This window comes from Talpa occidentalis, unplaced genomic scaffold, assembly GCF_014898055.3.
Source record: "Talpa occidentalis isolate TD23 unplaced genomic scaffold, MPIMG_talOcc4v2.1 talOcc4.5, whole genome shotgun sequence".
In the NCBI taxonomy this organism is placed as follows: domain Eukaryota; kingdom Metazoa; phylum Chordata; class Mammalia; order Eulipotyphla; family Talpidae; genus Talpa; species Talpa occidentalis.
Window position 1 is genome coordinate 86,964,267 of NW_023604861.1, and position 25,662 is coordinate 86,989,928.

Sequence of the window (25,662 nt, forward strand, 5' to 3'; positions counted from 1 at the left end):
AAAGGGAAAGATACCTTTTGAGAAAGTCACTGAAAGAAAGCTTTTAAAACTTAAATCCTTTATGAATATTCAGAATTAGTAGATTCTTGTGAGGCATTTGACAATACACATAAAGTGGGTGCTTCTTGGAAACCAAATTAAGGAATTTAAAAAGTGAATGGTAAACCTCTGTATTACCTTAGGGAAAGGAAAGTAAATTTTTTAACTTAATGGTCCCCCAAAGGGAACTGTGTATCTGAAGATACTTCAAAAGGCACCACTACTTGAAAAAGTAAGAGAAATTTTTATAAAGGTATAACAATAGATTCCTGCAAGTTTTAAAACATGAAAAGATAAACCCAGTGGGAACAGGAGTGGGGTAGAGGAGGAAGTCAGTTTCGAAAACCTGAGTAAAAGTTCACACTGTGAGGAGTTACAGAAAGTTTTGCATGCATTTTTCCTTTTTTTTTTTGTCAAACCAGTGGGTTCAAACTTCACATTAACACGCTGCTATATTAACGCTGTGTCTATTAATGCTGTCTGCTAACCTCAAAGACTATAGTTGCCAGCTTGAGCTGATATCTATAATGTAGGAAAATTGAAACCATAGAATTCACACATTAAATTTCTGGGAAGGCAGTTTCCTAAGCAAAGTCTTAGAGGTCAGAGCCATTTCAAGTCTCTCCATGTGCTGATAACTACTTGTGATATAGGCCAGTAGATATTTTCTGACTCATGGTCAAAACAATTTAATGAAAAATGTATCTCTTTCAAAAGAAAAAGACTGAAGTAAGAGTGATATGGGAAAAAAAAACCCACACCATTGGCCTATATTTGAAATAAAAACGGGGAAAAATGTAACAGAGTTGAATTTATTTATATTATTAAACAAGGAAGTGTTGCTCAGTCTATGATTCCAGTGTTGACAATTAGCGTATCAGTGCTTAAAATCATGCTTGTCAATCATTAATTTATCCAGTTAAAAGTTGCTAATATATGTATTTAGCCCTGTAGTTCATAAGGAAATTAAAAATGACTGTTATATATGTGTTTAAATATATGTGTTTCAATAAATTTTAATACACTGAAATTTCATGCTGACAATTATATGATATGATGTAAATCAGTGGATGGCACACTTGAATACGCATTTCTGATATAAGAAATCTCCACAATTTCTGATATAAGAGGTCCAGGTTACATTCTTAACAAACTCCCATTTGATGCCTCTGCTTCTGGTCCAGCAGAATTGTAAATAAAGGGGCATTTGAAGGAAAGTTAGTAATAAACCAAAGTGGTAACTCCTGCTTGTTGGACATTTACTCCGCATCTAACTTGGATCTTACTTAAACTTCACAGATGAGGAAGCTGATATCAAAAAGGATTAAAAGGCTTTCTCAAAGTGAATTTAAACCAAGTCTGTCTGAATCCAAATCCTTGGAAATTAAGAAAAAACCTATAATAATTATTGTTCACTCTTTTATATTAGTTTGTTAACACAGATAATTTTCTTCTCTGAAATTGGATTTATAAGCATTGACATCATCTATAGATATAATATCATATATGTAAAACTGATGAAACACTATAAAATTATGTAGCAAGGCTCAAAATCATATACACTAAAAACACTTTAATGTGATTTCTCTCAAATTCTTGCTATAATACCCAATGTGGTCATGGAGGGAAAAAGAAGTGAAGAAAACTACTAAGAGTATAATTAGGTCTAATAAACTAAGTCTAATTGACTACTCAATAATCTATATGGGTGAAAGTGACATGAATCAGAAGATAGAGCTGGATGAAAAGTAATAAATGACATAATTGGGCTCCATCATATCCTGTTTCCAACTGATTTTAAGAAATAGAAGATTGAGAAAAAAGAATGTAGCAATTTCCACTATAATTCCCTCACATTCTTTCCCCTGACTCACAGACATAGAGGAAAATGAACTTGACAACTGACAGTGACCAATATCCAGTATATTGGTACCATTTTGTGAAGGAAACAGTATTTTTCATTGAAACTTCTGAAAGAATCTTGAAGATGAAAGATATCCTAGATGTTTTAGTTTTCTTTTTTTTTTAAAAAAGATTTATTTATGCATACAAGAACTGGGGTACAGACCAGAGATGCAGGTGGGGGGAAGGAAGAGGAGGGTGAGATGATTCACCAGAGACAGAGCGGGGAGCAGAACAGGCAGACTGACTGAAATACACTGCAGAGGCGAGACAGGAGAGGTCTGCTTCGCCATGTGGGTTGCTCCCTGGCTGACCGGGGATCAAACTCGTGTTGCAGATGCTGAGGACAGCTTCATAGTGTGGTGCTTAATCTCCTGCACCACCAGGAAGGCCCTGTTTCAGTTTTCTTAATATGTACATGTTCATAGTATCAGAAGATCAGGGAGTTAGAATGAAAGATGCCTAAATGAAGCCTTTTAGATCCTGAATTTGAATGGTAGTGTGAATATTCACCTGTTGTATATCTGAGAAAAGAATACAATCACCAAATAGGCATATGGTAACTTATACCAAGCACATTTTACTTCCATATCTGTAAAAAAAATAAATAAATGAAGTTGAGCATGTCCAAATTTTGTCTCATTCTAGGCAACAAATTATTAAACAAATAATATGGGGATCATTAGACTAAATGTTGGAGGGAATTAGCATATAACCTTACTTGGGTATATGCTTAAATTATATATTATATAATCTAATATATAAAATTAGACCAACTTAGATTATATATTGTTTAGATATTTGGATATTGCTAAATAAAAATACTGTAAGAAAATAAAAATGATTACATAAGTAAGGAATAGACAAACTTTGAAGCAATATACTAATGGAGACAAAATACAGGAATAATTTTATATAATTTTCCTCTAGAACATAACTTTTAGATCATTAAATCAAAATCAGTAAAAGTATCAAAAATAAATTTGGGAAAATATTAGCAAAAAATTAAAGATGCCTATGGTCATTAGAAATATGACCAAAAATCCACCGGAAATATGGGCAGAGAATGTGGGCCAATGATTTGAGTTTACCAACAAAAGTGATAAATGATTAACAAACATTTAAAAAAGTCATCAATCTGTATACTCATCAAATAAATAACAAACAACGATAACCTAATTATTGTCTATTAGTCTGTATTCAAAGACAATGGGCATTCTTTTCTACTTGTGATAGAAATATAAATTGTTACAGGTTTTTATATGCTACTTAGTAGCACATCAATTTTTGAGTCTGCATATCTAGAAATTCAGTAGTTTAACTTTTTAAGCCATTAATCCTAACAGTTTAATTATTATCAGGGACAAAGATTTAGCTACAAGGAAATGTCTCCATCACTATTTAAAATGGGGTGATGAGAAAATAATTCATTACAAATAATTATATTAATTAGTGTGAATACATGAAATGTCATTTCATGTAACTAAAATATTGCTATAGAAGAATAATCAACAGAGACATATTTTTGATATGTATTTAACTGAAAAGGAAAACTTCAACACAATATATACTATATTACTCTATTTGCATGGAAATATGCTGTTGCTTCAAAGATGACAGAAAATTCATGAATTAATCACTTTACCTTCCCAAAGTCCCTTAAAATAGGGATAAAGAAATACAAAGGCTAAATTAACAATTGACAATATTAAATACAACAGTGAAAGAAGGAAAACAGATTGAAACACCTTGTAAACATATGAGGCATGTCAAATACTGAGACTGAGCTGTCCTAAAAGAGAGATTGAAGAGCTTAGAATAAGAAGCCCATAACTGGAAGGGTGGGTAGAAAAGAGATTTGGAATAAAAACTAGGACTCACCAGGCAGGTAATGAAAGGTCTACATATAGTATAAGCTATCCCCCACTTTTCTCCCACTCCATACTCAATGGCACATAACCTGGCATTTTTTTCCAAAGCAAAACTCAGAAGTTTCTGCTCTAAAAATCAAGTAAATGGTCTAGGGCTTGTTTTGGCACCCAAGAGTAAAACCACCACTCCTACTGATCTTCAGGAACACAAGCATGATGATCTGGTCACAGTTCAACCTAAAGTGAAGAACTTCAGGCATCATGTCTCTCTAAAGTACCGCCTTTTTCATTTTTTTCTGTCCTCTCATTCTTAAATACAATTATCTCCAACTACAATAAGAAAAATATGAAAAATTAGATACTTGAGAAAAGTATGTAGTATGAAGAAGATAAAACAAGATGAAGAAATAAAAAACAAAGATGCATTTGAATGTGTAAGATAATTCAGGTGACAAACCTTTAAAACTAGTATTTTTATTAAAAAAATCACAGAGATTTCACACAACAATATCAAGTTGAATAAAAAAAGGGGCAATTGAGAAAAAGATACTTTACTATTTATTTTAGTATATTATTTAATTACATAAAATTAAAATATTTGTATGGCCATAAGGTATTCTTTCCTGCTAAACGAGAAGTCCTAGATTCTCTCTGACTAGAGCTCAAACTTTGGAACCTTGAACTTAACATTTTACCTTCATGTCCAATATAATCAAGTCGGCAGATTAATCCACATTCCTTGTGCTCTGTACATTTTTTTTTTTTTTGCCCTACAACAGTTATAACGTCTTCTAAAAAATTACCTTTTAGAGACACTTGATTTGATATAGAGGAAGGGGGGGTCAAATTATAGGGAACAAAAATGTAGTCATAAAAATGACTTTTTCTGCAGTGAATGATAATTATATAGTGTGGCGGCACTGTTGATTGATTGCTAAAATCTACTCTCCATTCTTCCATAGTAATAGAACTGTGTCTGACCATTGGACTGTAAGTCACTGGTTGAACCTTTTTTTGTATCTCTTGCTATAGATTTTTGTTCATGGTTAATTCTATCTCTTGGTCTTGTTTAAAATATTTTATAGAATGACTTATTTTTTCTGGAATAAAGATGGAACCTATCATCAGATTTCAATGATAATATAGGTTTTTCTCCATTTTCACCTTCATTTGATAATTTTAATAGAACAATATAGGAGAGTATTGAAAATATCAATATATTTTCATCACAGGTTTACTTTTAGAAATGTAGCTGAAGTATGGATAGAGATGTAATTTATACAAACTGAAAATTCTAAGAGTTCAATTATAGAGTTATTTATACATGTATTCACAGTCTATCACTTAAAAATTATTTTAAAAATACATATTATTATATAAATATTTTATGTATGTAATATATGTATGTTTGTCATATATATGTATAATCTGAAGGAAAGTATAGACAATTTATAACATATAAAAAACAATTACAGGTGATTATCTTTTGTATGTTTGTCTCCATCTTCCAAGATGTTTTCAATTAATTTGTATTTATGTGAACTGGAAAACATTTTTAAAGTAATTTAAACTTTATTAGCCTGTCTGTTGTAATTAAGAAAGTTTTTTTTTAAAGTATCAATATCCATAAATTTGCTTCTCATTCAAAAAATCTAGTTGTGGTAAAGGATAAAATGAAAACCAATTTAAATTAAATTAATTAGCCTAAAGTAATACATTGATTAACCTTTTTTTGGAAAATTAAGTCTTTTTAAATGAAGGTATTTTCATGAGTAATACAAAAGCTAATTTGAAAAAAAAAAACCTCAGAGCCAAGGGTGAAAAAATATTTTACAAAGCCACAGTAAAAATACTGTCAATTTTATTGGACTTAAACGCAAATTACTAGTATTACTTGAATTACATTTAGATTTTATTTATTCATTAATCTCTAGACTCTTATAAACAGTCACTGTTAATTTGCTTTTCTTCTTCCGCTGTTCATATTTGGGAAGTGCAGACTTGTCTGTTAGGCAAACTTAACCAACCAAGCGAAGTCACTAAACCCTGAAGAGCAAATTACAATGAACAATGTGCTAATGGGGAGTAATGATTGAGTCACACACCTTGCCTCGTGAGAAGAGTCAATTAAAACATCTAAATATAGCAACCAGCATGTAAAAGCCAAATGCAAGTAGTCCATGTAAGAAAGGACAAATAACTGAAAAATAAAAGAAGTGCTCAGGAAGTGAACAGGAAACACCATTAGAAAGATTTTTTTTCTGACTAATATGTATTTAGGGCTTTTGTAATACACATTTTCTATCTACTTTGAAAATGTAAACTTATTTGTTTCTCACAAAAACTCCATGTGATTGCATGTAAACATTCTAACAAAAATCCCTAATACATTATGAGGCAGGAAAAAAAAAAATGTTCATTAGTGCTAAATATCTCGTCACTTCTCTAAGTCTTTACCTGCTCCATCTCAGCCCCACATGTCCCTGATGCCCACAATCTGACTTCTTCTAACTGCCCTGTTCCAGATCTATATACAAAGTCAGATTGAAATATTAGCAGCTGCTTTTCTCATAATGATTTAGTGTGGTATTATCTTACTCATAATTGCCTTTGATCAATTTTTGACACATACAGTTAGAATACCATGCGGATTTGGTGACAGTGTTGTCTTGCTCCTACCTACACTTCTTCCACACATGACTAGGAGGTATATTTAGCCATATCTAGCAGGTCCATAAAAGATGGATAAAGGTGGATAAGAGGTAGATGAAAAATTTGAGTTATCCTTACCTTGTTCCTGTTAGAGTCTATTTCCATGGTTCTCTCTGTTGCGTAAATTCATGGATCAGTCCTGAATACATGCACAGCATATCTATCTAAAAGTCATTCTTTGGATGTTTGTTTACTCAAAGTCTATTCCTTCTTCTCCCAGTAGTTTCATTTCATTGGTTATAGATTTTCTGAGCCCTGATCTTAAATATCAGCTCTGGCTCAGGCCTTCTTTGAATTGACAACTCATTTAGAGCAGATTTTTTTTTTTTTTTTTTTTTTTAATATTAAATTTTATTTTTATATTCCCCCATACAATTGCAAACGCCCCATTCTGACCCCAATCCTTCCCCTCCCGCCCCCCACCCCCCAAAAAGTGTCTCTGGTTCATAGTTTTTTGTTGATTTTGATTTTCACTTTCTTATATTCATTTTCCTGGTCCCTTATTTAAGTTTTCTAGATTCCTGCTATGAGTGAGACCATCCGGTATTTTTCTTTTTCTTTTTGGCTTATTTCGCTGAGCATGAGCCCTTCCAGTGCCATCCATGTTGCTGCAAATTGCATGTGTTTATCTTTTTTGAATGCTGAGTAATATTCCATGGTATATATGTACCACATCTTCTTGATCCAGTCATCTATTTTTGGGCATTTGGGTTGTTTCCAAAGCTTAGCTATTGTAAACAGTGCTGCTATAAACATAGGAGTGCAGGTGCTCTTTGGAATTGATGTTTCTGTGTCCTTTGGGTAAATACCTAGGAGTGGAATTGCTGGATCATATGGAAGCTCTATGTTTAGTAGGTCCAGAAATCTCCACACAGCTCTCCATAGTGGTTGGACCAGTTTGCACTCCCACCAACAGTGCACAAGAGTTCCTTTTTCTCCACATCCTCGCCAACATTTGTTGTTGCTAGTTTTTTTAATATGTGCCATTCTCACTGGTGTGAGATGGTATCTCATGGTAGTTTTGATTTGCATTTCCCTGATGACAAGTGATGTTGAACATTTTTTCATATGTCTGTTGGCCATTTGCATTTCCTCTTCAGAGAAGTTTCTTTTTAGCTCTTCTGCCCATTTTTTGACTGGATTATTTTCTTTGTTGTTGCTGAGTCTCATCAGTAGAGCAGATTTTTTTTATTTTAACTCCTTAGCACTCCTTTATTTTAACCCTTAGCACTGTCTTTTTCTCTTTTCTATATGATGTTATTCCAATTGAGTGGATCCATTAATTCACAGTTGCAAATAAAGTATGTTCCTACTACCTTTTATCAGTAAACCAACCTGCATCACCTCCCTTCCTTGGGAGAGAGCAGGATGATCTCCTAATTTCAATTTGCTCTTCTTTATTAATGAACTGAGTCATCATTTGATATCATAAATGGTGATTGCTGAGAAATTTTCATACATAATTATATGTGGTTTCTGGCCATGAAACCCCTCTTGGATATTTTCTGGACCTTGTTTTGTGATTTCCCACACCTCTATCTGATGATGACCCATGTGTGTAGACTGATCCATTTTCACTTGATCTCTCATTCATGCTTTGAAAATTACTTTAATGATAATCTCATAATTTTTCTAGTTAAAATATTGCCACCAAGTAGTGTTAGTAATTCAAATTCCAAGCTTTTTCACTCTCTTGAGATTCACAGAATAATGAGATCTTTGACATTCTGAACAATTTTCTCATAAAGCATACCAACCCACTTTTAAATGGATATCCCATAAAGTAAGCTCATTTTTTGTTTTTATCCAACATCTGCCTCACTTTGATTAAATATAACATAGGAAATGATAGTGTTTGGAGTCTGAAAGGGCATGTGATGATTTTAAAACATGATGAAAACTAAATTTCTATCCCTTGGATTTGGGTAGTCTCTCTGACAGTTTCAAACACTAGATCATGTCGAAGTAATACTCTGTGACTTCCAGAGGAGGTCATAAAAGGCATACAGCTTTTTTTCTGTTCAGTGGAGCACTCACTCTTGGAGTCCAGAACTGCCATATTAGAAGTTTGGCTGCACTGAGGGCACTGTGCTGGAGAAGCCACACAACTGGCATGGTTGAAAGTACAGCTGAGTCTGTCCTTCTGCCATTCCAGGTCAGGCACCAGACTTATTAGTAAATAAACTTGCTCAGAATTTAATACTCTAGCCCACTAGTGTTCTATCACCCACTCATTTGAGGCACCCTGAGCTAATCTGGTCATCTGTTACAGATTGAATTTTTGCACACACCTAAAGTTCATATATTGAAATATAACTCCAATATGATAGCACTTGAAAGGGGGGGGCTCTTTGGGAAGTAATTAAATCATGATGGTAGAACCTCACAAATAGTGCCCTTTTAGGGAGAGGCCAGAAAGCTGATTGCTGTTTTCCACCTCATGAGCACATAGCAAGAAATCAGCTGTCTGCAGCATGAAAGGGGCCTCTCACCAGAACCTAACCATGCTGGCACCCCGATGTCCAGAACTATGAAAACTAGGTTTCTGTTGTGGATAAACCACTCTAGTTTTTGGCATTTTCTAGAGTTGTACAAATTGACTGAAATATCATTCCAGAAGACAATATAAGGAAGAGAAGGGCCATTCCTGATGTTTTTTTTCTGAGTCCTGACTCACAGAATCCATGAGCATAATAACATGTTTGTTATTTTACATAACTAACTTTCAGGGTGACTTGTTATGTTGCAGTAGGTAACTGGAACCAGAGAGTAGAGTAGGTCTTGTCTTCCTCTCACATTTTATAGAAGATAATATTTGTCTTTAAATTCTGTAATTCCTTGAATAGATTTCATATGATATTTTATTACCATACCATCATTTGTGCTGATCCTCCCTTTTTATTTGCATAAATGACATCTGGTGAGTGGCAAATACAAGGGTGAGTTGTCACCTCTTTTTTTTTTTCACACTCTCAACCTCTACTAATGCAGTTACGACTGAATTTTCTGGGGGAGCATTCAAATTATTTTTTAGTTAACTAAAAATCCAGAGGTCTCTTACAAAACCTGCCAACTCTACTCTTTGCTCTATTAAATGTCTTATGAGTTTGACATCACTGTTTGAACTTTTAGAAACATCTTGAATTCTGATATTTTGTAAAATATATTCAATAATTTACAAGCTTAGGGTTACCTTCATGTTAAAAAAAGTCATAAGATTTTCACCTCTTCATTTTAGCTGCTTTCTTTTGCTCTTTACAGTTGATCATGAATATTATATCTCACTTATATAAAAATTATTTGAATGCAAGCATAAATAGCCATTGAACTGACATGTAAGCACATAATTAGACATTTGTACTTGAAACTTCCTCTAACATTATTTCATTTCTTTGCAGGAACATGATGAGGAAAGTGTTATTATAGAGGGAGAAACTGAAGCTCATGGAGATTAAATGAATGTGGCAAGACTGGGATTTAGACACAAAAGTGTCTCCTTCCCATATCTTTTCCCTTTGTTTATAACACATTAGAAATAGGACACTGAGAAAACAGTGATAACTATATACAGCACCTCAGTCACTAAATCAAGACCCCCCCCAAAGATAATTGGTTATACATTTTCTGAAACTGCTAAGACAGTTCAGAACAAAAGTTATTTTCAGTCATGGCAACAAAGCTAAGCATTTTTATAAATAACTCAGAAGGACTTGATCTACGAAAATATATTTGGCAAGACAAATAACTCATCCTAAAAGAATAACTTACCACCTAGTTAATTATGAAACAATGGCTTTGAAAAGAGGTAAGAATAGGAAGTAAATGGAAAAACCACTTAAGTCTTGTGGTGATATGCTGCAGTGTGTGGTGGAGCAAAAAAAAAAACCATTACTGCGGCCATGAATACTAGCATAGTTCTAGAAATAATACATAAAGCCATTAACTTTTGAAAGTCATTATATCTGTTCTTCAAATTTGCTTCTTCCTTTGCACCCCTGATTCTGATTAATTACATCCCCACTCACATAGTTAACTGGAAAGAAACACAGGCATAAACCTCAATTTCTCTCTCTTGTCTTTTTTTACTAGTTACCAAACAATTTTTATTCTTCTTACCAAAATTGTCAAATACAGTGACTTCTTAATAAATTTCCTGCCACTTGCTTAAATCAGGCCCATCTTACCTCTTTCCTCTTCAAATAGTAATTCCAAATGTTCTTCCACTTTCTTCCCACTTCATCAGGTTCTAAGACATGGTAATTTTCAAAAATAAAGGCCCAATTACTCCAATTACTCAATCTAACATTTCAAACTTCACAATGTAGAATGTACCCTGGTTACATGCTTATCTAAAAGTGAACAAGATCTAGTTCTTATTATCAAAAAGCTAATAGAGGCATATGTCATTACAGCACAAAAGTTAATAACGCAAATGCACGTGTTGGATGACCCAGAAACAGATAGGCATGTAATGAGGTCTATCCTTGAGAGAGCTGACCACTGTTAAATTCTAATGATAGCCTTACACCAACCTTAAAACTTTAACTTATAGAATACAGGCCAGATTCCTTAATGTTTGCATTTATTCTTGTAGTGGAGTTGTAACCTGTTAAGTACTGCATTTGAGATCTAATTCAAATGAATTTAAAAAAAGCCTTTTTTTTTTTTTTTGGTATATTCTCCTGCCAGAACTGATTGAAATAAAGACATCAAGTCCACTAAAAGCAATATCCAGCTATTTCATTTAATTTTTTAACTTCTCAATTGGGATAGCTAGAGGTGAAGTCTTAGGTTGATCTCACAATTTCTGAAAGTGACAGCTTGAAGTTCGTACATTGCTTGACTCATTCTCCCAAGGTGAATGATCTGAGTGTGGTTCAATTTATTGTACATGGCATTTATAGATGAGACCTTTAATGTCCTCAAGACAAAGAAGTGCTTATATGTTTAAAGTTTCTATGGCATTTCTTTTCATTCTGAATTTTCCTTTAGGTCTCCATTAATCCATTTCCACATTGGGATTGTCTTTCTGCTCCTTCTGACAATTTTGTCACAAAGTAAAGTAAATCTCTTCTCTGGTTAAAGAAAAAGACATTATAGAAGAAGCCCTTAGGAAGAAAGATTGTTTCTAGACTATCTGTAACTCACCTAATAAAGGTCATAACAGCAATGCAAAAAGAACATTAATTACAGACACATCTATTTGTTACGCTTGTGACCAACATGTTTTCCTCAACTTCTGTTTCCTCATCTGGAAAATGGAAATAATAATACAGACTGACCCTAACAATGATAAAGCTTTCTTGAAATTTAACAATCTATAGACCACTAGACTCTACATTCTTCAAGATAAAATGGTATAAGATATATTAGAAATTACATAAATACCATCTTCTTACCTTAATGTTTCTACACATAAATGAAAAATATCCTATTATTTTTTCCAAAGTCGTTTTTAAACAGAAATAATGTTTCTGTTTTGTTTCCTTTGACCTGGAGTTGTTACTCCTTGATATGTGCTCACATATAAAGGAGAGAAAAATGGCACATATTATGTGTCAATAGGGGGTCATCAACTGAAGAAATCATTTTATTATGAATACTGACCTCAAAGCATTCTCATATCAGGAGATATCACCACAAAATTAAGCATATTTGTCACTCACGTAGGTTTTCTAACAGATAGTTAAATCTGGTACTGATAGATTAGCTAATGATAAAACTCTGTATCATAAGGTGGCTGTGAAAATTAAAGAAGATGTGGTATTGAACCATCTAACAGAGTACCTTGTCCAATAAAGATTTGGCTTTAGCCTTCTTTGTTGGTCATAAGAATGGGTTGATTCTGTCAACAAACTGTCTGTGCCAATATGGACTGTTTCAGACACCACTAGAATTTGTATTTCAAGGATGCATGCGCATACAATAGCCATTCAACTCACTTCCAGTTTATTTTAAAAAAACTTGCTAAAATTTCCCTCACAATTTCTTTTTTTTATTTTGTTGTGATTATTTTGCCTCAGGCTGGCCCTGGGCTTATGTCCATAATAGAGTTAATCTACATAGACATACACCTGGCTTGGGCATTTTGCCAAAATGTGAATAACTATTGAACCACAAAAAGCAGAATACAGTATGCTAAAGTATTCTATTAACAGAATTGTACAGATAGCATAAATTGATTTACATAATAGGTTCACAGATATTTGTTGAACAGACATAAGCATGAATAAATTAGAAAATGAATAATGAAATCTTTATGTATTTTTAAATAAATGGAAATACAGAAAGGCGATTACTACTGTTTTGTCAGTCTGTGCCTTGCCAAGTTGCCCATGGTGATGAACTTCTTCAAATTAAACTTTAAACAAGCTAATACAACAACATGGAGGTACATACTTGCTTACTCTCACCTCTCATGTTCTGTGTGCCTCAGGGTTGCTGGCATGTCTGGTACACAGGCAGCAGAACCCCCTGAGATCTTCCACTCTAAGAACTCTTCAGATTTAATCGTTTTTCTCTTTCAAGTTCTGCCATATATGTGTGTGTGTGTGTGTGTGTGTTTGTGTAAAATTTCTTTTTATTGAGGTAACATTTGTTTACAGCACTGTATTCAGGAGAATAGGTTCACACCTCCTCAGATGTATGTACCATACCACACCCACTACCAGAGCACCCATATATATTTACCAAATACCATTGAGCCCATCTCCCTGCTGTTCTCATATTCACCTACCCTCTCTAGAAACCTCCATTCTTCAGTCATATTTTCAGGCTTTGTTGAAATGTATTTGAAAACCAGTCATTAGATTGGGAGAATGATCTCAAGTTTTAGAATTTTTTCTCCTTCCTGTTTTATCAGTCCCCTATTGACAGGTAGATATCCTTTAACATTTAACCTCTATTTTGATATCCTATCTTTTCATATCAGATCTGATTCTCTTGTCTCGCTGTTGCACATTAGTGTGGATTAAATCTAGGTTTGTCATTCTTCCTTGTACGTATTCTTAGCAACAGTGCCTTGATTGATTTTTCCTTCATCCCACATTCCTGATTCTGAACTTGTTCTCATCTCCCTGGTGATAGTTTCAATTTTGCTGTGAATTCATAGTTGCCCCATTTCTGGCACTGGTGGTCTACTCTCATATCAAGATATTTTGTGGAAATAAGTCTAACTCAGAATGACGAAGCAATTCAAGGACATTGGCAAATTATACATGTAGCAATTTAGCTGGTAAATTATGTTCAATTATGCTTGTTTTAAATACAAATATGAATGTTCTTGTAGCTGGCTATCTACTTATTAATTATGCATTATCATTGCAGGAAAATTTTAATGTTGTTGTCTTTTGTTATTAAAATCTTTTGTTTGCTTGTGCTTATGTTCCTCAAATAATGTTTATCACTCAACATTTAAACATTTATTGACAAATTACAACATGCAAAATACTGTGCATGTTACTATTCTTTTTAGCTCATGGCCCAAAGGATAAGTTCTGTGAATTTTATTTCCATTTTACTTTTATTAATTTGCTATTTAATCATCTTCCTCACTAACTATATGCCATTTCCTACTAATTACTTAATAAAAAGGTAGCAATCCTAATTCCTTGAAAGCAATAGTTAAATGAGTAGTTATATAATATACACAAAAGTACTAAGTTCAGAAAGAGGGGAAATCAGGTCTCAATTAGTCAAACCTAAATCTAATTTAATCAGACCCCATCTCTGGAAAATGCCAAATAACTTAACAAAAGGTATAAAACCAAAGAAGTACCAAGGGTTGGGAAGGAAGATTTCCCAGACCTGACTCAAGACAGCCTCAGGAATACTGTGCCAAGGATAACTTTCTAAACCGCAGGAGGGATGACTGAAAACTGATCCTATTTTCATGTATAGCAAGAAACAAATTAAGTTTTCAGTTAAAACTGCTTACTCTATGGGAGAAGATACAAATCTTCCTTATAGACTCCAAAAAACATATGTAGATACTACCACAACCACCACCAATAACTTCCTTAAGTAGTGTGAATTACGTTTAATGACCTACTTCCAGAAAACAAGACTATAGAACTAGAAAAAAACAAAGCAGTAATGTGTAGTGGAGAAAACTGTAAATCCCTTCCTTAACCAACTGCTCAATCAGGGTAAGTCATGTAAATTTAATGTATTCCCTATATAAGTGATGAGAAAAGCCACTTTTTGTCTATTGTATTCTTCCTAGAAGCTTAAAACCCCAAACTCATCATGATCAAAAAACTCAGACAAACTCAAATTGAGGGACTATGAAATAATTAAAAAAAAAAAAAAAAAACAACACTAATCTCTTTCTCCTATTGCTGGCACAGAGCTCCTTAAAACCTTTAACATTTCCGGGCCTCCCCTGGTGGCGCAGGTGGTTGAGCACAGCGCTATGAAGCTGTCTGCAGCCTCTGCAGTGCCGGTTCCATCCCGGCCGGTCGTTGCGCCTGCTGCTCCCCTCAGCAGTGTATTTCGTCAGTCTGCCTGTTCTGTTCCCCACTCCATCTCTGGTGAATCCTCTCACCCTCCCGTGCATCTGGCCTGTACCCCGGTTCTTGAATAAATAAATAAATAAATAAATCTTTACAAAAAGAAAAAACCCTTAACATTTCCTAAGTGATAAGAACACTTACAGTATCTTTGTTCTAATATTTCCACATTGATTTGGGTTTCTAACATATGATTTCTTGGGAAAGAAAAAAAAAAAACCTTGTAATTTCCTGGGTAATAGAAGTGTTCTTTTTTCTTTCTAATAGGGTGAGGTGACTCTAGTTGGCCTCTTGCATGACTCCTGGTTGAGGATTAGTTACCACAAACCAAACTGGTTAATAGCTAGAAATTTTCAACTCAATCCCTCTTCTCTGGAGAAGGGAGAAAGGGTGAAAATGAAGTTAATGATAGATACTTGCTTTGTGATTAAACTTCCCAAGAGTATGGGGTTTGGAGAGCATCCAAATGGGTGAACATATCCACACTGGCAACATAAGTCAACTAAATAGAATTAGAAGCTCCTGTATTCAAGACCTTCCCAAATCTCATCCTATGTATCTCTTCAACTGGGTGTTCATCTGTGTCCTTTATAATATGCTTTTTAAAACTGATAAATATAAATTGTTTCCCTAGTTCTTTTATCTGGTCTGGCAAATTAATCATACCAAAGAAGGGGTCATAGGAACCTCTGCTCTGTTGCCAGACTGAAAAGAAATTTTGGTTAACTTGGTGACCTATTATTTGTGATTGGCATCCGAAGTATCGTGAGGAGCAGTCTTATGGGACTGAGTCCTGAAACTGTGGATTTGACAGTATCTCTAGGTAGGTAATGTCAGAATTGAGTTAAATTCTGAGTTAAGTTTTTTTCTAATATTCAAATTTCCTAATATTCATGTGCATTCAACAAAATACTAACATACTTTTCAAAATAATGAACATCATGAAAAACAAGGAAAGTACGAGACATTTTCATTTTTTGATGTTTTCTCTTCAAAACTATCAACTACTTATTACTTAAAATTTTTTTTAAGATTTATTTGTTTTTTTAAGATTTATTTATTTATTTCTTGTATGCTCTGCATACAAGAGCTGGGGAACAGGCCAGAGGTGCGGGTGGGTCAGAGGATTCACCAGAGACAGATGGGGAGCAGAACAGGCAGCTTGACCAAAAACACTGCTGAGGGGAGCAGCGGGCAAGCCAGGAGAGGTCTGCCATGCCTTAAAATATATTTGCTATTAAGTATTTGCAATATTCCAAACAGGACCATCAAATTATAGGTTATTTCTTTGATAGTATAATGTGGTAAAGACAGGTATAGTAGTGCCCAATGGCATATTTTTTGAGAGGGCATAAGAATTGACAAATTTCAAAGACAGTTTCATTTAATAAAATTATATAAAATTGAGAAATATCCACCTTAACTTCTGCCACATCATTATACAAATCAATGAGGACATTTAATGAATATTACAGATATTAAGAATTTTCCCAGAAATATTATGATTCTTCGCCAATAAATATTTGAATTCATCATAATTAAAAATTGTGGATTAAACAAATTCCTATTTTCTTCCTTAGATTGCTTCAAAAGTTTTTATATATTATTTATCATCACACTTATAAACTTCTATATCCCTATTGTACACAAGTAGTCTAGGGCAAGCTTGAAGTAAAAAAACTTGAAACTTGAAAGTAAAAAGTCAATTTTCTGTGTGCCTCAAAGAAATGAGCCTGCTAAGGGGGAAAAATAACAGCTTTGTGGTGAAGTGTTAAGCAGACTTTCATCCACACCTTGTTAAGAGCAGTGGAACTTATTGTGGCCATGGCTTCAGTAGAGAGCAAACTCACCTTGTTGGCTGTGTATTATCTTTTGACCCCCCCAGGGATCTTTTTTTCACTTTGTTTTCTTCTATATGACATTTGCTATTGAATCTAAGAGAGAACCAAAAAAAGATGGGATTTAACTCTTTGTGTTTATCTACCTGCAACTCAGTGATGTAATTCCACAATGCCTAACCCAATACACCACTAACTTATACCCCTTAGACTGAAAATAGCACAGCAAAAGTCCCTCTATATTGCAATAAAAGTGATGCTAGTAAAATGCAAAATAAAAATTGTTGTCTACAAGATTCTCTTGTCACTAGAAAGTGGTTTTTAGAAAACCCTAATAATTAGGAAAGTTTTCAAATATTTGTTGCTTTTGTTATAAAATAGCAATATTATTTTTCTTCAAAGGTTTTTTGTTAATAGCTGCTTTCAACTCTGATTACTTGGGAAAATTTGTCTGTGAAAAAGCACCTGCAAAATAGTATTGAAAAACTGAGTATGCTAGAAAATAAACAGAGATCTTTTAAAACATTCAAAAGACAGGTAAATTTATTCTGTATCTTACCCAATTACCAATCATCAATTAACTAAGTGATATTGGGGCCTCCCCGGTGGCACAAGGGTTAAGACACAACCTATGAAGCTGCCTACAGCCACTGCAGCACGAGTTCGATTCCCAGCCAGCCAGGGTGCAACCCACATGGCACAGCAGACCTCTCCTGACTCACCTGCTGCTCCCCTCAGTAGTGTACTTTGGTCAATCTGCCTGTTCTGTTCCCCACTCTGTCTCTGGTGAATCCTCTCACCCCCCACACCCCTAGCCTGTACCCCAGCTCTTGTATGCATAAATAAATAAATCTTTAAAAAAAAACCTAAGTGATATTGTTGACTATATTTATTTCTACCAAGTTGTTTCTAGTGAAATCATTTCTACTCTCAGAGCAATGAGTTAAAAAAAAAAAAAAACAAAGAAAGAAGAATTTAAGAAATACATTTTATAGAAATTTGAGTTTTATTTTTAATAGAAATAATATATGGCATGTTGGGTATTTCAAAATATATTGAATTGATTCATTTGAAGCCAAAGTAAAGATATTCCATAAGACAGAGTAATAATAAAAAAGTTTTTAAATGTAAAGATGATAGACTTAGTAAATTGATCCACGGTATATTATGTCATACTTTATTGGCAATAGTTTTCTAACCAATTTCCTGTTGCTGTCTATTCTCAAACAGCATCCAGAATGGTTCTTTTTAAAACTTAAGTTTTTATATTTTTAATACTACCCAGTAGATTTCCATCTCTGTAAAAGCTTAATTCCTTCCATCTGGCTCTATAATGCCTCTGTGACCGCTTCTCCATCTACTATTTCCACCCAATGGTACAGAACGCCTTGTGATTCCTTTAATTCATCAAGAAATCTTTTGCCTCAGGCTATTTGCCTTTGTTGTTTCTTCTTCCTGGGATTTTACTCCTCCCAGGTATTCTGGTGGTTTGCATTTTTACCTCATTGAGGTCTCTGCCCCGGTGTCATCTCCATGAACACTTTTCTGACTACTTGCTCAAAATTGACCTTCTTTGGAACTCACTTTTATTCCTTCTTTATTTTTCTACCCATCCAATAGGATGTAAAGCATAGCCTAAGAGCACATTTTTCATTCCCATTGCTTGCCATGATCTGTCTTACTAATATCTAACAGTGATTTTTGTTATTCTTCAGACTTAACAAGCTTACTCATTCTTCAAGGCCAGCACACTTGGAATTCATCATGCTTCATTCTGTTTTCAGGTTTATTTACCTCTATTGGCCACTAGACTCACATGTCCCTCTTCAAACATGTCCTTCTAAATGAATAAAACGGTCTTATCTACCATCACCTATTATTCTTGGCCTCTTTTCCCTGTGTACTATTTTTACAGTCCTTAACATTATTTAAATTACATTTAAATGGTCATTTGTACTCACTTATGGTCAGTCACTTCTATTAGAAAGTAAACTCTATAATGCTGAGACTTGTTCACACTCCCATTATAGAAAAATTCCTAATATATAACAGATTTTTAAAATCTAGTTTAACATTTTAGTGAATGTCTATCTGTAAGAGGAGAAAACAATGAAAAAATATTAGAATATAATTTCCCTAAGATTAAAAAGACCTACATCTTCAGCTCTAAGCAAGATAAGCCCATTCTAGTACCTTAAACCAGCAAGAGGTTTATTCTTCAATTTTAATATGAAGTCCAGAAGTGGATAACCATAAGTTGATGTCATTTATTCACAGGTATCTGCTTCTTCCCCATGTAGAGGGTTTCCCCCACTATTCAAAAGTAGAGTGCCTCTATTTGGTATGATTTGATAGGTTATTTTGGTACTGAGAACATCTGAAAATTATTCCACATAAAATGATGGTAACAGCATTCCCAGAGCCAAAATATATGTCTATGATAAGGAAAATGCCAGAATTTATTTTAATAACAATCTCTTCATGATCCTCAAATGCTCTAACTTTATATTAAATCCCATTCAATATAACAGGGCATTTTCATCTAATTTGCACATATCAAATAAGCTTAAAACTCTTAGCTAATTCACTAATGGTCCTCAGTTTTATATATGCCAAAGAAAACTTCTTAATTATGTAACAGAATGAGACAAACTATCTTCAACTTCTATGCTGTGATTGACTATATATTTGTATAGTCAATGACAGGATTAATGTATTTTGTCTAATTAAGGTAAGGATGTTGCTCCTTTGCAGATTTTACTAATAGAAAATTTATTGCTGCTGCATCAAAAATCCATGCCATCCAGCCTATGCAGAAATTTGGAAGATTCAAAACAGATCTATGAACTCTGATTTTGTGTCTAAACAATATTATTTTACCCTAAGAAAGCAGAACAGCCTCCAATTTATGCTTCTCTGAAGAAAATATTTTCCTGACTATATTGAGACTATGTTTCAATGATAATTTTTCTAAAAATCATTCTAATTGTGCCATTTTCTTCATTATATTAAGATTTTTTTAACCTAAGACATCAGCCTTCATAGGATATTAGCATTAAAGATCATAGTTTTTATTACTCTAAATTTTATTTTAAAATGGTCATATCTCCACAGCCATTTTTGTGTTTCCTAAGAAGACTGCCAACTGTAATCAATAATCCTTCACGAAAAGCTTGACATGAATTTATGCATCTCTTCCCATCATAAAACATGCACTGTTTGTGTGTGTAGATGTCATAAAGCAACTATCCACGAGACAGTAAAATTTACTTCGTAAAGACTATCTTTTTACCTTTGATGTGGTTTTGGTTTTTGTACTTGAGTCCCACAAGTTAGTATAAGATATTGATTTGACTGTTTTAACAGAGATCATAGAGCTTTCCCCTGCTATTTAAAAGTAGAGTCCTTCTATTTGGTATGATTTGATAGGTTACTTTGGTGCTAGTAGCTTAAATGAGATAAAACATGTGTTTAGGCTTGACATACTTCTAATAAAAAGGTAAAATCAAAGTCTGATTTTTCAGGCTGTATTCCTCTCAATTAGGACATCTAGACACATAGATTGCTTTTCTCTTCTTGTTCTCCTGTCTCTGAAGGTGTTCTCCAAGTGGAAGAATCTGACTGCCTAGTGCACAAGGGGAAAGAAAGTGAAACTGAAAGGGAAGCTGCTGCTTCTATTTTTAAGAATGTGACCTAGAAGTTGTACAAATCATTTCGATCTTTTGACCCAAACTTAGTCACAACACTGTACCTAGCTACAATTGAGGGTGAAAAATATTGTCTATGTCTGGGAGGTCATGTACTGAGCTAAAATTGGGGATGCCGTTTCCAAAAGAAGAGGGATAGTTATTAGGGAACAGCTGGTGCTTTCTGCCACAACAGCAATGCTCAAAATGTAGAATCAGACTTGGACTGTATATGTTGGTTTGATTCCAGTTGCCTCAGTTTAATAATACCTAAAATGACTCATTCATTTAAAGGTTTTATAAAAATCAGAAAATGATAAAAGTAAAGTAGCACTATAATAAAATGCATACTGTTTAGAAAAACAATGAAACCTTGGAAAAGTTTGCAAAAGACTAGAAATAACATATGGGTCTAATTATAATGTAGTCCAGATGTTAATTATCAATTTCTCCACACAAACATATCGTTAGGACAAGAAAGGGTAAGAAAAGTTTATCTGTCCTTGCATCTCAATTGCCGTCCAGGTTTCTCTGAGCTTCAGGATGCTTCCATCCATCTCTTGTATCGTTATTGTTTGTTACTCACTCAAATCAGACTTTCTAGTGCCTTAAGTCAAGGTTGATATACAATCACAAAAAATTCCATTCATTCTGACTTATAAAAGTCATCTTTTTGAAACATGGAATATTTATGAAATATATTTTTTAAAGATTTATTTATTTATTTATACAAGCACTGGGTACAGTCAGAAGCCCGGGAAGGGGAGAGAATTCACCGGGGACAGAGTGGAGAACAGAACAGGCAGACTGACGAATTACACTGCTGACGGGTGCAGCGGGCTGCAGGAGAGGTCTGCGTGCCATGTGGGACCCTCGCCGGCGGCCGGGGATCATCTAACCGGCGCTGCAGAGGCTGCAGGCAGCTTCGCAACCCAGCGCTCAACCGCTGCGTCACCGGGGAGACCCATGAAATGCATTTTTATAATTAATTATATTTTTATAATAATTATAATTATAATAAAATAATTATAATTGTTTAATTAGATAATAATAACGACATGAATACAAAAATGCAAGGATTTGCAATAACACTGCTCTCTTCTTTTGCATATTACAGTGTTTGTTAGAGAATTCCCATTGTACTTTTTCATGTAGTTTATGATAAATTTGGAACAACTTCAGGTCTGGATGATACTGGCAATCTTCCTTGTGACTTTGACATCCTTTCACTTAATATTTCTTTTATTTCAGCAGCAGGATGCAAAGCATTTTTTTAAAAGATTGATTTATTTATGAATACAAGAACTGGGGTACAGGCTAGAGGTGTGGGGACAGGGGTGAGAAGATTCACCACAGACAGAGTTGGGGAACAGAACAGGCAGATTGAAATTCACTGCTGAGGGGAGCAGCAGATGAGTCAGGAGAGGTCTTCGATGTGTGGGTCACCTACCTGACTAGGTATTGAACTCGTGCTGCAGTGGCTGCGGATAGCTTCATAGTGCTGGCATTTAACCACTTATGCTACCAGGAAGGCCCCCAGGATGGAAAACATTTAATTAGCTGTTTGACATTCTTATGATAATTAAAGTATATTACCTTCTTAAAGAATTTATTGCAGAACTATAATTATCTTAGAAGAAAATGAATCACTCTTAACATACAGGAAGATAGAAGTACAGACAAACAGAACACACACACACACACTATACACCTCAGCATTGCTAAAGCTTAAATAAAAAAAGTGATGGGTATAAAATACTTAGAAAATTTGTGATGAAATAAAATGTATCCCCTGCTTTCTGAACTTTTGAGAAGGTTTCAGGAGAAAATTGGAAGCATTTTGATAGCTTTTTTCATGATAAAGAACTATTTAATAAGATATGTACACAAGGATTATACCCTGGGAAGTTTGTGGTAATTGCCTTCCATCCTTTTCAACATTGAATTAGACACCTCTAAGAACTTCAGATCATTCTTGGAAAACATATAATCCCCCACAGAAAGAAAGTAGCAAACCAAAGAAACAGCCTATGAACCAGGTAACACAGTTGGTTGCATTTTCAAAAGTCACAAAGAATATTACCTCTTCAATGATGTGGAAACCATGGCAAGAACATGAGTAGAAGTTGTAACAGACCTATAGGGTATCTGGAAATAATGTATAGTAGAGCATTGTTTGGATTGAATTGTTCTTAAGGGCTCTGTGCTCAAGTGATTAGTGAGTATGAGATGGAGAAATGTGCTCATTTGAAACATTATTTGTATTAAATCTCATCAAGTCACTGTGTGTGTGACCTCGCAAAAGTCAAAAAGTTAAGGCGTAGCATGTTATGGTATCTCAGAGAACAACACTTTCATATTTAATCCATTTTCTATTTACTACAGCCACATTATCTTCTCTAGATTTAGAGTAACAGCTGTGATACTTTTTTTGACAAACAAGATTAAAATCCTCAGAGGTCTTTATCATTTCTACTGACTTTTGTGATCTTAAACTGGCTTATTTGTCACATCAACTAAAACCCCCTGATATTTATTGAATCTTTGAGGACTATTTCATTATTCCAATTATTTTTAAATGAAGATGTTCTCACTGTCTATAGATTACACACTTCATACTTCATATTCATTGCAGTACATTTCTTTATAAAGTTGATAAACAGTTTTGAATTCCAAATTATGCCTTGCATGTTACAAAGATGCAGCTGTAAGCTGCAGCATTAAAATATGAACTGAGAGTGTACATCAGAACAAACAAGGTCATCATCAAATAACTGCTAAGATTAGGTTCATTTTTATCACTTGCTAATTGCTATATCTGGAGGGTTGAAGGGAAAATCCAATATGCCATTTTTAGAGAGCTTCACAGCCATGCGATATTGTAGCTAGTGAGGCCCTGCTGTTTTCTGTAAGAAATGAAGACAGATTTATCCATTTGTTTTATGTGTATTGAGCACCTATTATTCATTTGCCAGGCATTGTTCTACATATTAGGGATATAGACAAGAATAAAATACACTCCTTGCCTGCAAAGATTTTACAGTTCACTTAGGAAAATAGACAAGTAACATACAAGTGTTTGAATGACTAATAACACATTTATAAATAGCAAGCCTCAAGAAAAGATGGAAGCATGTTTTCATTTTGGGGTTGTTGTTGGCTATCTATAATATACAAATATCTGGCAAGAACATAAAGAAGTGGGCCTCCCCTGGTGGCGCAGCAGTTGAGTGCGCAGCCTCTGCAGCGCAGGTTTGATCCCTGGCCACCAGCGAGGGTCCCACCAAAAAAAAAAAAAAAAAAAACATAAAGAGGTTTCCATTGTAATTTATCTGTAATAGTAAGGATTTCAGATTGAAAAGAGTAAAATGTTTGATGCAGGAAAACAGGACAAAAAAATAAGCTGAAACTTAACATCCACCCTTAAAATGAATTTCGTTCCCCTTTACCATGACAGATAATTTTATAAAAGCTTTCTGAGTTGTAACATTCTCTGAAGAGCTAGGAAAAGGCAACAGAATGTTTGTGCAGGCATTGTAATCTACGGGTCTACATAACATGTGAGATCCTCACGTGAACCCTCCAAAAATGAGTCTTCTTTCTCCTCCATTTATAGCCACTTTTATAAACATTTTGGTTTACATGATAAAACTAGAAATGAGATTGAAACTGACGCATATAATGTGTCACCTATAGTGAGCTTAGTGACACTTAAGTCAAGTAACATTTGATTGAACAGATTTTCATGGATAGTTTTCTGGTGTTTAATGGGTTTTTGGAAATGCAAATGGAAAGTATCATTTAATTACTCTTTCATTTTTCATTTTCTTTTAGGATTTTTTCTTAACGTGAGCAATATACCACTTTGTCCTTTGGATATTTCTGGGCAAATATTTTGTAAAGTAACGGAATACCTATTGTTGGAGTATGGAAAGGTAATGGGATCCCCTTGATTATATGTCCACTTGGAAACTATAGTGTCAATTGACAGGTGCTGTTCTCCAGGAAACATGCTGTTGATCAGCATAACTGGAGAAGCAAAGCTCTGCCTATTATTGAAGCATTATCTTCCATATGGACAGTGTAATGAGAGCATACAATCCCAATGGTGACAATTCCCTACTAAATATAGGAATTAACTACTGCAACTCTGTTGCTCACTCAACCCAAAAAGCACAAAATAGTATTAGGACTGCTGGATTCTAAGAAAATTTTTAATTAAATGGGATAAATTACCCCCATTATTCCATGAATTGATTTGTAAAAGATATGCATGATACTTACCTTAGAATGTAAGACTAATGTGTTTATATTCCAAATGTGTACCTTAATATTCTCACCATAAGGTTATGACATATTGGTTCTCACACCTTATTTAAGTCATTTACTTAATCACAAATATGTGAGTGGTTTCCTTGTTTATCCACAATCTTAAATGCAATAGAGTAAGATAATTTGATTCTATTTCAAGTAATAAGAAGATAAAAATACCTTCCAAATTTTCCTATTACCTCTAGAGGTGGTGGAATTCTCAAAGATGGAGAACCTAGATGAAAAAGGCTTTGGTTTCACATAGTATTCCCCAGATTTTATAATTATCATAATTATCAAAGAAGGCTACGGTAATTTTGCCGTGGGAGGGGGGAGCATTTTTAAGAGAAGAGAAAAGAAAGAACTTCATCTGCATGACCTTGATATAGTCAATTACTTAATCCTGTGGATTGTTTGCCCATATATTGCTTGAGTCCACCCCTCTTCCATTGTCACCTCCTTTTAGGTTGCAATGATTAGACTCTTTATCAGAATAACTAAGTCTGTAATTCAACTTCTCCATTTAGTCTCCTCCTCAACTATTTCTCCTTTAACTTATTTTCCTTTGTTGGATACCAGTTGAATATCAAAAGAGATTTAGCAAAACCTCTTCTTAGTGAAGTGGAAGATGCTACAGAATCCCTGAGCAAATCCTTTCATTCACTAAACCCTAGAGTCCCAAACTAGAATTTCAGGTCAGTTATCAGATACCATAGTATTGGCCCATTATTGTGACTAATTTATTATTTGTCCACCCTTTCAAAGATGTGCATAAAATCCCAATTGTGCCTCT